We start from the raw sequence: 10,972 nt of genomic DNA, 5'->3' as shown, positions 1-10,972 counted from the left end.
GATTTGGAGAATGTGTGTGTGTATAGGTAAGATTTAGAGAATGTGTGTGTGAGATTTGGAGAATGTGTGTGTGTGTGTGTGTGTGTGTGTGTGTGTGTGTGTGTGTGTGTGTGTGTGTGTGTGTGTGTGTGTGTGTGAGTGAGATATAGAGAATGAATGTGTGTGTGCGTGTGTGTGTGTGCGTGTGTGTGTGTGTGAGAGAGAGAGAGAGAGATTTAGAGAATGTGTGTGACGACGCGCGTGTGAGTGTATGTGTATGTGAGAAAAGGGTGAGGGTGTGGGTGTATGTTTGTGTAGTGGTGTGGGCATGTGTGGATTTGGCATTTTTCCCCTGCTCTATTCTATATCATTCACGCCGGAACTACTGCTGCATAGCCCAAAATCTGAAGACTTGGCAACTTCACGCCTGCACCTGACTCTTGCGCTATGATACGCGTCGCCTATGACACCCCTCAGGATTTCCCACCTTGCTCCCCCTTATGTTCTGGCTGCTTGTTTTGGATCCATCAGTTGCCTGATGATCGTAGTAATACGTGAAACTCAGAGTTGTAACAAAGCTTCCAAATTCTCTCTTGTGTATATAATAATATAATTTTTTTAAACGAAGCATGTAACTTCAAACATAGTGCTTCGCTCTCCGGTATGCCCACGCCATGTACATACCTCCCCCCCCCCCCCTGTGTGCTCCCCTACGCATTCACGCTGAACAACTTTTTACTTTCCACTACTTTCACTTTAGCTCATACATGTACATGTACACCCTTCAAAGCGGTGAACCCCTTGATAGGCGATAAGCCTCTGGGTCATCCTAATAAAGATAATACTATTACTAAAGTACACTGTAGCGTGTGACGGCGAATTATTTATTATTTATTATTATCTTTATTCTCACGATGGCCGTAGCCAATAAGAGAGAGGCAGTACTATGTGTTATCAATCAGAGTGAGTGCAATAAACCGGGAGAAACAGTGGCTAGTGGCAGCCGTGGTTTGGGTGCTTCATTTTTAAGTAAAGACGAAGAAGGAAGTATATCCACTGCGAAGACAGGTAGGCGATAGAGCTTGATTAAAATAATATTCCTAGGCTGGGCTACAGCGGGGGTTGGAGCATGTGCAAATTGATGATCCTGTAATGTGCTCGGTCTAAGGCAAGGAGGCAACTACCCACAGTCAGTCAACGAACGTATCAGAACTTACTCCGGCACGGCCTGGAGGTTATCTTATATCAAATATTCCTAAGTGAACAGAACTCTATCTTGTTCTCTCTCTGATATCTATCGGATCTCTCCGATCTCTTCTCTAATCTAATCTCTAATCTAATCTGAGCTAATCTCATGGTGGCAGAAAAGACAGCAGCTTTTATAGGCGAGCAAAGTATATGACATTGCAAATTGCAGTGATTACGAAATCATCCTTCTAGTACAAGTTCTAGAATAGTGGAGAAGGCAAACCTAGATCATCATTGCTATACAGGTAGATGAAGTGAGCATTGCGTAACATTAACATAATGACTAAGCGAGGCATTCTAGAAGATGAGATATCTATATTATGCAATTTAGTCAGCAACATTACTCATCGGGCATATGACGTGGAAGGTCTGGAATAGTCCGGAACAACATGACATACATGTACATGACTGTGCATGACTGTACTAACTAAAAGGAAGTGACACTAGAAGTGATGACAGCAGCATGCATGGAAGATCTAGGATCTTTCTAGAAGCGCGGTACTCCTGATGTAGTCAAGTCATGTGTGAGGTACATGATGTAGGACTTGTCCGAAAGAAGTAACAAGAGTAATTATAAGAGTCATGCAAAATACATGTACTAGTCATGTGTAAACTGTAAAGCAGGGATACTGCAATACTATGATCAGGGTACCTTCTCTTTTGAATGCATCTATTTCTCGGAGGGAATAAAAGTGTCGTGGCAGGTGGTTGTACTGAGAGCATGCGGAGTACAAGGGTGAACGTTGAAGGCGGGTGGAGTGGGTGGTGGGGAGGGCAAAGACTCGATGACGCCTCAATTCTCAGCTTGGTGGCTCGGTGATGTGGCCTGAGGTCACAAGCTGGATTTGTGGCGGGGAATTATGAAAACTTGGAAGCAAATGTTTTCATTAAATCTATGAGTGCGCGGCGCTCAGCAGCTGCATCTTCTTCCCTCTCGTCCTCTCTTTTCAGCCTGGCTGCTTGATCCTTTTCGTCCATCTCTTGTTTCTTCTTCCTCTGTATGTCATCCGCGATGAATTTCCTTTCCTCAAGGTCCATCTTGGCTTTATCTAATAGCAGCTTGTCTTGATGCTGCTGCTGTTCCAGTTCTAGCTGTGCTTTTTTTTACTGCTGCATCCGCCTCCTGTGAGGTCTTCAGGTAAGCAATAGCGAGTTCAACGCTCGACGTTCCATGTTTCTTCCGCTTTGCAGCGGGCTCATCTGCTGCTTCCTTACTCTTACTGGCCAGCGTCACGCACGCATCCTTTCTCGCCTGGAGGGCAGCTTGTTTCTCGCCATCACCAGCAGGCTTGGGCTGGGCTTTTTCAGCATAAAGCTCCTGGAGCTCAGCCAGAAGCTGGCCTTTCTCCGTTAGCTCCTCCTCAGTGCCAGATCTGAAAGGTGAAAGAAAGCATATTTAGACAAACATGAATGAGTCACCAAAAGATAACTTTTAAACGTCAATTTATACGGTTTAAATTTCAGCCTTGTCCTTCACCCCATACATGTACATGTACATCTAACATGAGAGGATGTGTTTCCATGGATTGGATGGGACGTCGATGTGCCGTATAAACTTATTCCATATGAGCATCAAAGCAACACTGCAAATTCATCTACATGTAGTCCCCTGCCTAACCATTCAGTACCATGTTCCATATGTACCTGTATATGCAAACGACCTCTCTGCACGGCTCTGTGGATTCTTTTGCTTGATGTCTAAAGGTATTTAAAATACCGTTAAGATCACTTTTTTGCATTGGTGTGTGTGTGGGGGGGGGGGGGGGGGGTATACCTCAGTGCAACAAATACATACATGTATTGTACATGTACTTGTATCTTGATACATGAACACCCAAAAAAACTTACTGCCGTTTTTTCCACTCATCGCCTTTGTTGAAGAGCTCGAGCAGCAGCAAAACTCGATCACGCACACCCTTTTTGTTGATACCACAAAACTTGGTTGGATCCGAGTTGGATAATTCAGCAGCAACTATGTCCATAGCTGGGCTCCCTCTTCTAAAGGGGCACTCATGCGACCGCAGTTGCCTCAGTATGGCAAGGTCCATACACAAATCGAACGATCTTCTTACACTTATACTGGGTGAAACGCCACCACGACTAGGACTGGCATATGCCACTGGGCTCATGGCGACAGACGTTGGTTTCAGGCAAGAGGGGTCAGGAGTCTGAGACATGGCAACGTTACAAGAAGAAGTCAAAAGTACAACTGTCGAGATGAACAAGAAAAGGTATGTGGGAACGAACCAAAATGTGAACATGAAAGCGCAACTGTGCGAAGTGAAATAAAAACCAACCAACCAACCAACCAACCAAATAAAAATGTTCTGCCTCAATTCGGACAAGATTCAGTCTTCAGGTCAAAGTTCACACCTTTGACCCCTGATGTGGGGCTTCAACTGAACACCGGGAGTTGTAAAATATCAGTATTTTAGTACTCCATGCAACGAAAATAGTTTCGTAGATTTGCTCTGTTTCGGTCGCGTTTGGACGGATCTTTGTAGCAACTTTCGTTACTCGAACCCGGACGGTCGAAATCTTACGAATTTTCGTTGTGCGCAACCTCTCTAGTGAGAAGATGCCAGCAGAAACAGAATACAATGTAATGCTTTGGTCGTTTGGATGTGAAAAGGTGTTTCGGAAGGAAGTGAAGCCATTGTTTTGGTCAGACGAGTGCTGTTTTCTAAACGTTTGGCAAGCGAGTGTAAGCTTACCAGTTTCAAGTGCGGGCCAAAGTTATTCAGTCAAGTTGATTTCAGTAGTTCTACTCTTCTCGCAGTTGTTCGTATACCGGCGTCTGTAACCGACGAGTTGCCATCGTTGTTCAGGTGAGTTCTTGTTACTGCGAATATATGCCTCGATTACATTCGACGGAGCGCAACGTGACAGAATCTGAGTAGCAGCGGGAGCCAATGGGAGGCTTACGAAGTCGATCCCTGATGTCCAATGGAACGAATCTCCTCAAACTTACGACACAACTACCGTACTCGCGCGATTAGAGCCCTCTCTCGAAAAGTGCCCTAGTCTCCAAGAGTCAGGGAAAAATCAAGCCCTTTCTTGAATAGTGCTCCCCACCCGGTCTTGTAACCAAGCCCATGTGCAAGTTTGGTGTTCTTTTGCTAATGTTCTTGGCCATTGCTTTGCACTGGTGTTTTCAGGAACAAAATCGCAGGTCTTGTTACCGTTTCTGTGGAGTCGTGAGCGTTTACAGTACACTTTAGCCTCTGTTTTTTTCTTTGTTTTAAGCTGGATGACGCAAATGTACCAGCAATGAAAAAACAGTGCCCTCTCTTGAATACTGCCCAATCTGTGATGGACATTGAAAAGTGCCTCAGGAGCACTAATCGCGCGAGTACGGAAATAGGAATGCTAGAACGTTTTTCGGGCTGGTATCAAAACATTCTTGCCATTGATTATGTTATGCGTGCACGAAGTCTAGCACCCTACTGTATGTTGGGCGTACAGTTGTGTGCAAAGCTGTCCATGAGATTGTTGTAGTCTAGTACACACCTGTCACGGTTATCCTCGCTCGTAGGCGAGACCAGAGTGTATCCGAGTGCCGCTAGGATGTTGTTGCCCCATGGATTCCTGGTGGGCTGCTGGGCGAGAAGCGGCAAAAGCAGACCAGTGACTGCATCCGCCGCACATCTATGAAAAACCAAATTCCCCATTTCGCTCAAAGGTTTGCTCCATTCATCCTCGGAGGGGCCTCACATCAACACAGCAACAGTTCGTTCCATATGGGATGTCATTGAAATTCAAAAATCGAGGAAACGTACCAGAAGAAAGAGTCACAGGGACTCAGCTGCGAATCTCCACCAGACTTACATGGAATGCGAAGCAATTTCAAGCACGCCTTGTGGTCAAGAAAGTTTTTTTTTGATTCCAAGTATTTTATAGACATGCAGGAGGCGTACATGGCCACGTCCATATGGACATGAGAGTAGATGTGTGCACGAAAATGATGAAAATGAACTGGGCACTGTGAAAATGCCCTGTTTTTCAGGCACGCATACACACTCATGACTCTTGCCGTGTATACCACACTGTCTGTTATTCCCGTAGCTATGCAAAAGACGTCACTTCAGTAACGTCTGGTGCTAGCCAGGGTCCACACAGCATTAATTCCGTGTTTGTTTGTTTGTTTGCGCCATCAGCATGCCTGCCGGTATCCCGTACCGTTCCATTAAAGACAGGTGGCCACAATATTAAAATAGGGCTTTCAAATGCAAGATCTTAACGAGAACTTGGAAGAATGAGTATGCATGCGAAGTGTATCGGGGGAATGCATGCAGGGCGATAGTGTGAGTTCAAATCCTGGGTTATGTCTTTTAAAAAAATAGGAGAAATGAAAAATGTATAACATCCCTATGGATTGGATTGGATTGGATTTTATTTATAGTGGTGACTATAACAGATAATTGCCTAATAAGAATAGACCAACTCGAGGGAAAGATGCAAAAGATATGAATTATTAATATAATAGACTATTGGATAGGTGATCATTTTCGCGATAGAACGAATGGTTGTAGCAACAGACCATGCACGCCCAACTTTACTTTTTTGCCTAGGTCATCAAGATGGTAGACAGTGTCGTATTACCCTCGAATGGAAAGAGAAAGTTAATTTCTTTCGATCAGGGTCCTACGCTATGCTTTATTGCCTAGCTCCTCATGAAATTAAAATAATACATTTATGATAATAAACTCAGATACTGATGAAAATGTGAAGAAATGATGTTGAGAAAATGAGGATTCAAACAAGTTTTCGTACAACACTCATCAGGAATCTTCGTTGTACTAAAGGACAATGAAAACTAAATTGAACTATTATAGAAAATCTAAATTAGAGAGAGCTACGATTGTAGTGATCGTGAGAGTGCCGGTGAGAAGGTTAGTGTTGTGCGTAGGTTTCGTGGGAGCAAGTCTTCAGTGTACAATCATCAGTTGGCTGGTCCTGATTGTTGCAATTCGTATTCCGATTCTTCTTTCACTGTATTGTGCCGTGGTCGTCATGGTTATGGACTACAGTTAAAAGTTTTGGAAGCCATCTGTCAGCGTCTGTATAAGCCTAATTTGTGTGTACAGAAGGATAGTATAATTGGGTTGAAATTGTTCAAGTCAAGTGTCATGTTTTGTGCGGCCAAGCTTGTCCGCTAATTTTCTAGGTGTAATGTACTGCTGTTATTTGTTATCACTTTGTCCCCTTCTCTTCTTTGTTCATTTTTCAGTTGCAAGTTTAGTGTAAGTACACGCATTCGTTATTGCTCTCGCTTTCATTGATATAATTAACAATTGTAAATTTTACTGCTGTTGTTCTTGTTGTTCTTAGTGTTATTTCTCTAACTCAGATACTGAGCCAGTAATTAAATGTCAAAAAGAGAAGAAAAAAAGAGAAGAAACACATGAGAACGAGTTATGCAGCAACTATCCACGACATTTTTCGCTCGCTGCGCTCACCTTCCCCTCTCCGGTCCTACGTAACCATAAACCTTCCAAGTTGGAAGGCTGTTGGTTTGCGCACTGGGGATGTGTTAGAGCTAGGCATCGGGTCGCTCAATGTCTCAGTAGCCTGTCAGTTGTGTGCCCTATTATCGCACTTTCTGACAAGTTATCATCTTGTTACAGTTGTGGATAGCTGCTGCACAACTCGTTTCCATGTGTTTCTTCTCTTTTTTACATTTAATAATAATAAATAATTCATGTTATTTGAACAGATTGAAACTTTTTTCAATACAATGATGTAGCCGATCAGTTCGTTGTGGTATGGCTGGGAATCGTAGCCATTATTTTTTTCTGGTTTTAGAGTTCGTATCGGAGCAGCCATTCTCCCATTCAAATCGAGCCGCCATGGTCGACGTAAAACACTATTTACATACACAAGCTCGGGGAGCAAAAGTCTCTCTGTCCCATAAGCTGCTACATACCAACTAGATATAAAACCATGCACATCACACGCGCTGACTTGCACGCGTGGCCCTTTTCACGAACCCAGACAAAGGGATTGGTCTATTACAGTCAACTTCGCTAATAACGACTGCGGATATAACGACAATTCGCAAATAACGACATAATTTTCATGCCCGGAGCAAAGTCCCATCCAACTGTGACACATATAATGAGACTTCGGATAAAGACACTTCGCGAATAACGACACTTTTCTGATGCCCTGCCGAGTGTCGTTATAAGCGAAATTGACTGTATAACTCATGTAGGAAGTCACTAGATTACACCCGCACCAGAGATGAAGGCGATAGCGCCAGACATCAATACGGTTTTGTACGGTATAAGGGTGTCGTATAGCATATCATACAACAGTACGATGAAATTGTGGGAGAAACCAGCGACCGCTTGGGAATGATGAACATTACAACAGTCTTATTGTGAGTGATGGTCATGCCAAGTTTCTGAAGATCAGTAGCGAGTCCTATCCCGAGCATTATGTTAGCATTACGAAAGCGTAGACAGTTTGTATTATAGGAGACCCAAGTTGCTGAAAACCAGTAGTCATTGCTGATAATGCGCAGAAAAACTAAATCCGTAGCCTCTTTTGTCATCGGACAGGATGTGTATTATAGGAGACTGTAAAGTTATCTAATGTGCTCCACAGGCAACCATGCATTCGGCCGTCAGCAACAGTTAAGCACAAGCGCATTATCAAGGCAAGGACGTTATTGTATCAGGGGTGAAAATTGGCATTGAGATCCCGAGTTCGAGTACTCTGATCTTCTCCGATCGAATATTCGAGTATTCGAGTATTCTTGATGTCCTAGGAATTCGCACACCAAAGGCCTTAAAAATCAAGTGATACAACCCTGAGTGAACTGATTGGCAGTCCTTCTCCGGGTGTATTGGTTGGTGGGTCATTTCGGCTCTCTATACTGGTGAACACATGTTAACCACACAGTCTGCACACTGTGTGGTCGCAGCTCATGCAGGTAAGTGTACTATCACGTCCAGCGCGCCCTCTTTTTCATCATCACTGGTACGGCACCTGCGCGTGCATCACTAGCACCACGTGTAGAGTCTACATAGCTGCAATCTTGCAGGTACAATCATGCACTGAGTGTCTCAGCCAGAGCGACAAATTTTATCGCTGTTGCATGCATTTAGTTTGCTGATCCCTCGATGTTTCTCCAAGCGCTGCTTCTTGTTCCACGAAGTCATTCTCACCCCAGGTAAGGTAAAACAGTGATGAAGCTTGATTGAATGGCCATAAGCACGAGAAATGTGCAGGCTGCAACGCCTGACTGATCTCAGTGAGTCGAAATTACCATCGCGGCGACATCAGCGAAGAAATTGGGCCTAGTTCAAAAATTTCAGCTTCCAATAACAGAAAATAGAACTTTGCCGTCACCCTATACTGATGACTAACGCCTATGTCCGATTCCTTGCCTCTGGTACGAGTGCTGGTGAGTAAATATCCCGTTTTAAATCAAAAGTCAAACTGCGACAATTTCGATGACGCGGAGGAAGTACGATTATATTTGAAAAATCCAAACGAGTATTCGAATATTCGGTATAATTGTTTCACCCTTATATTGTACCATATGGTATGGAATATAATTTTACCTCATTGGCTCAACAGGTCAATGTATTACTACAAAAAGGCCAGAAAATCCGATTATAAGGAGATAAAAGGAAAAGAAGGAGCAATCCAAAAGTGGATGAAGTGAGAGAAAATATCATTTCACAATAAAATCTTCAATCAACTTTGCGTACCTCATATTCAAACTGATTGAAACGTTTTTGCAATACAATGATGTAGGCAATCAATGAAAAAAAAAAACATTTCCATCAGTTCTGATGAGCTTGATGAGCTAGGCAAAAAAAGCATGTAGAGGTGAAATCCTGAAAATTCGAACCTCAAAATGCCAGGAAAAAACTTCTAATTATCCGGACATTCTAATTATCCAAACATGAGCCCACGACTCAATATGTATGTCACTTGAAATGCTCTCATGGTCACGCAGAGTTGCGCTATGGACCTTAGACACAAATTTTATGGACACTGAACTGACCGGCACAGCCTGCTCATGATAACTGAACTCACCAGTACAGTGTACAGTGAACTTTGAATTTCTTCCTTCTCGTCATCGAAATTGTCGCAGTTTGACTTTTGATATAAAACGGGATATTTACTCACCAGCACTCGTTTCTCTGGCTGAGACACTCAGTACATGATTGTACCTGCAAGAGCCGTGTAGACTCTACACGTAGTGCTAGTGATGCACGCGCAGGTGCCGTACCATGGTATACCAATGATGCTGAAAAAGACGGCGCGCTGGACGTGATAGTACACTTACCTGCATGAGCTGTGACCACACAGCTAAAATAAATGGGCAAGCCACGGCTAAAAAAAGTTCATTTCAAGATCGAGGTGATTCCGCCGACGGTAATCAAGCGACCTCGCAACGATCGTGTGTTCTTACTAGTCTTCGTTGGTGGTGAAGTAGAAATCATCCAGAGCTAGCAGACGACAAGCATAGCAGCTCTTGTCCTTTCGCGACCACTTTCAACCTTCCTAGAAATATTTCGGAACGATATTTTTGCGTCCATTGACATCAGAGACGACGGCGACTTCATCTCTGCATGAAAACTCTCAGTCCAACTGTCCTGGAACGTTACTCTAGTCTTCAGACTATCATACTGTGTAATATGTTTTGAATGGCTTAGCTTATGGAATTGTCAGTAACAAGGGACAAGTCACTAGTCAAACTGCGACAATTTCGATGACGCGGAGGAAGTACAATTTGCTAACTTCGAATGATCAGCACAAATCCCACACATTTTCTATGTAAGTGGAATCTGTGGGACTTCTTATTAACCGGACATGTCCAGTTCGGGGTTCGAATTATCGGAAATTTTATGTGGGAATCGTATTGATAGAAATCGGTCCTGGAAAAACTTCTAATTAAGCGGTGTGTTCGAATTAAGCCATATTCGAATTATCAGGATTCCACCTGTATTGACCTTTGATAAATACCCACACTCATTAGTGACCACACCATCAACAGTATCAAATTCAAAATTAATAAATTTGCTTTGACTCAATAAATACCACCGCACTTTTCTATGTAGCACTGCATTTTCCCCTAAAAAGGAGTATTTTATAAACAGTATTTATTGGAGTTTGAGCCGATAAAATATATTTAATACAATGATAACAAAATATATGAAATACTCCTTTTTAGGGAAAGTGAAGGTTAACATATGTATAATTAGTGCTGAAACGATTACGTTTTTTCCTTAGTGGCTTAGCTGATAGCCTGATACCATTACGATCGACTTGTCGGCTAAACGATTATCATTGTAAGGTCATATCCACACTACAGGTGTGAAACATAGTAGCGTCCTCTTTCAAGTGGCGTGCAAGTGCACTTGCATCCACACTCACAAGAACAGCCGGCGTGAAACGTGACTTTTGAGGAGCGCCCGCGGGAATTTCCCCTCATATTCAAAATTTTATCTCAGAGAATTCCACATTGATCTGAAAGAGAAAGTATCGACTCAGAAATGTGTTCGTGGAGGCTTTATCTTGTTGTTCCTACCTATGTCTCCCTGTTTGTTGATTCAAGTGGACAATGCCTCCAGTTATGAACAATCGAAGACGAAAGAGGTTGCTGTTTGCGACATACCTCCGCCCATCATTGAGCCGATCAAGTTTTTTTGAATGCACGAGCGATTTGGAAACGGATGAACAGCAATAATCTTCTTTCTTTCCCACAGCAGGACTCTTGCTGCTC

General features: G+C 43.2%; 1 long non-coding RNA gene across 1 annotated transcript; it reads right to left on the bottom strand.

Moving 5' to 3' along the window:
• Positions 1-1,183: 1,183 nt before the first annotated feature.
• Positions 1,184-3,465, bottom strand: LOC135812622 (uncharacterized). The gene is made up of 2 exons (XR_010552878.1): positions 3,076-3,465; positions 1,184-2,600 (listed from the first exon to the last, which is right to left on the bottom strand). It is a non-coding gene; the product is annotated as an uncharacterized LOC135812622 (long non-coding RNA).
• Between the last annotated feature and the right edge of the window lie 7,507 nt (positions 3,466-10,972).

The sequence above is a fragment of the Sycon ciliatum genome, chromosome 3 (genome assembly GCF_964019385.1).
Source record: "Sycon ciliatum chromosome 3, ocSycCili1.1, whole genome shotgun sequence".
In the NCBI taxonomy this organism is placed as follows: Eukaryota; Metazoa; Porifera; class Calcarea; order Leucosolenida; family Sycettidae; genus Sycon; species Sycon ciliatum.
This window is presented reverse-complemented; position numbering and strand designations above follow the sequence as displayed.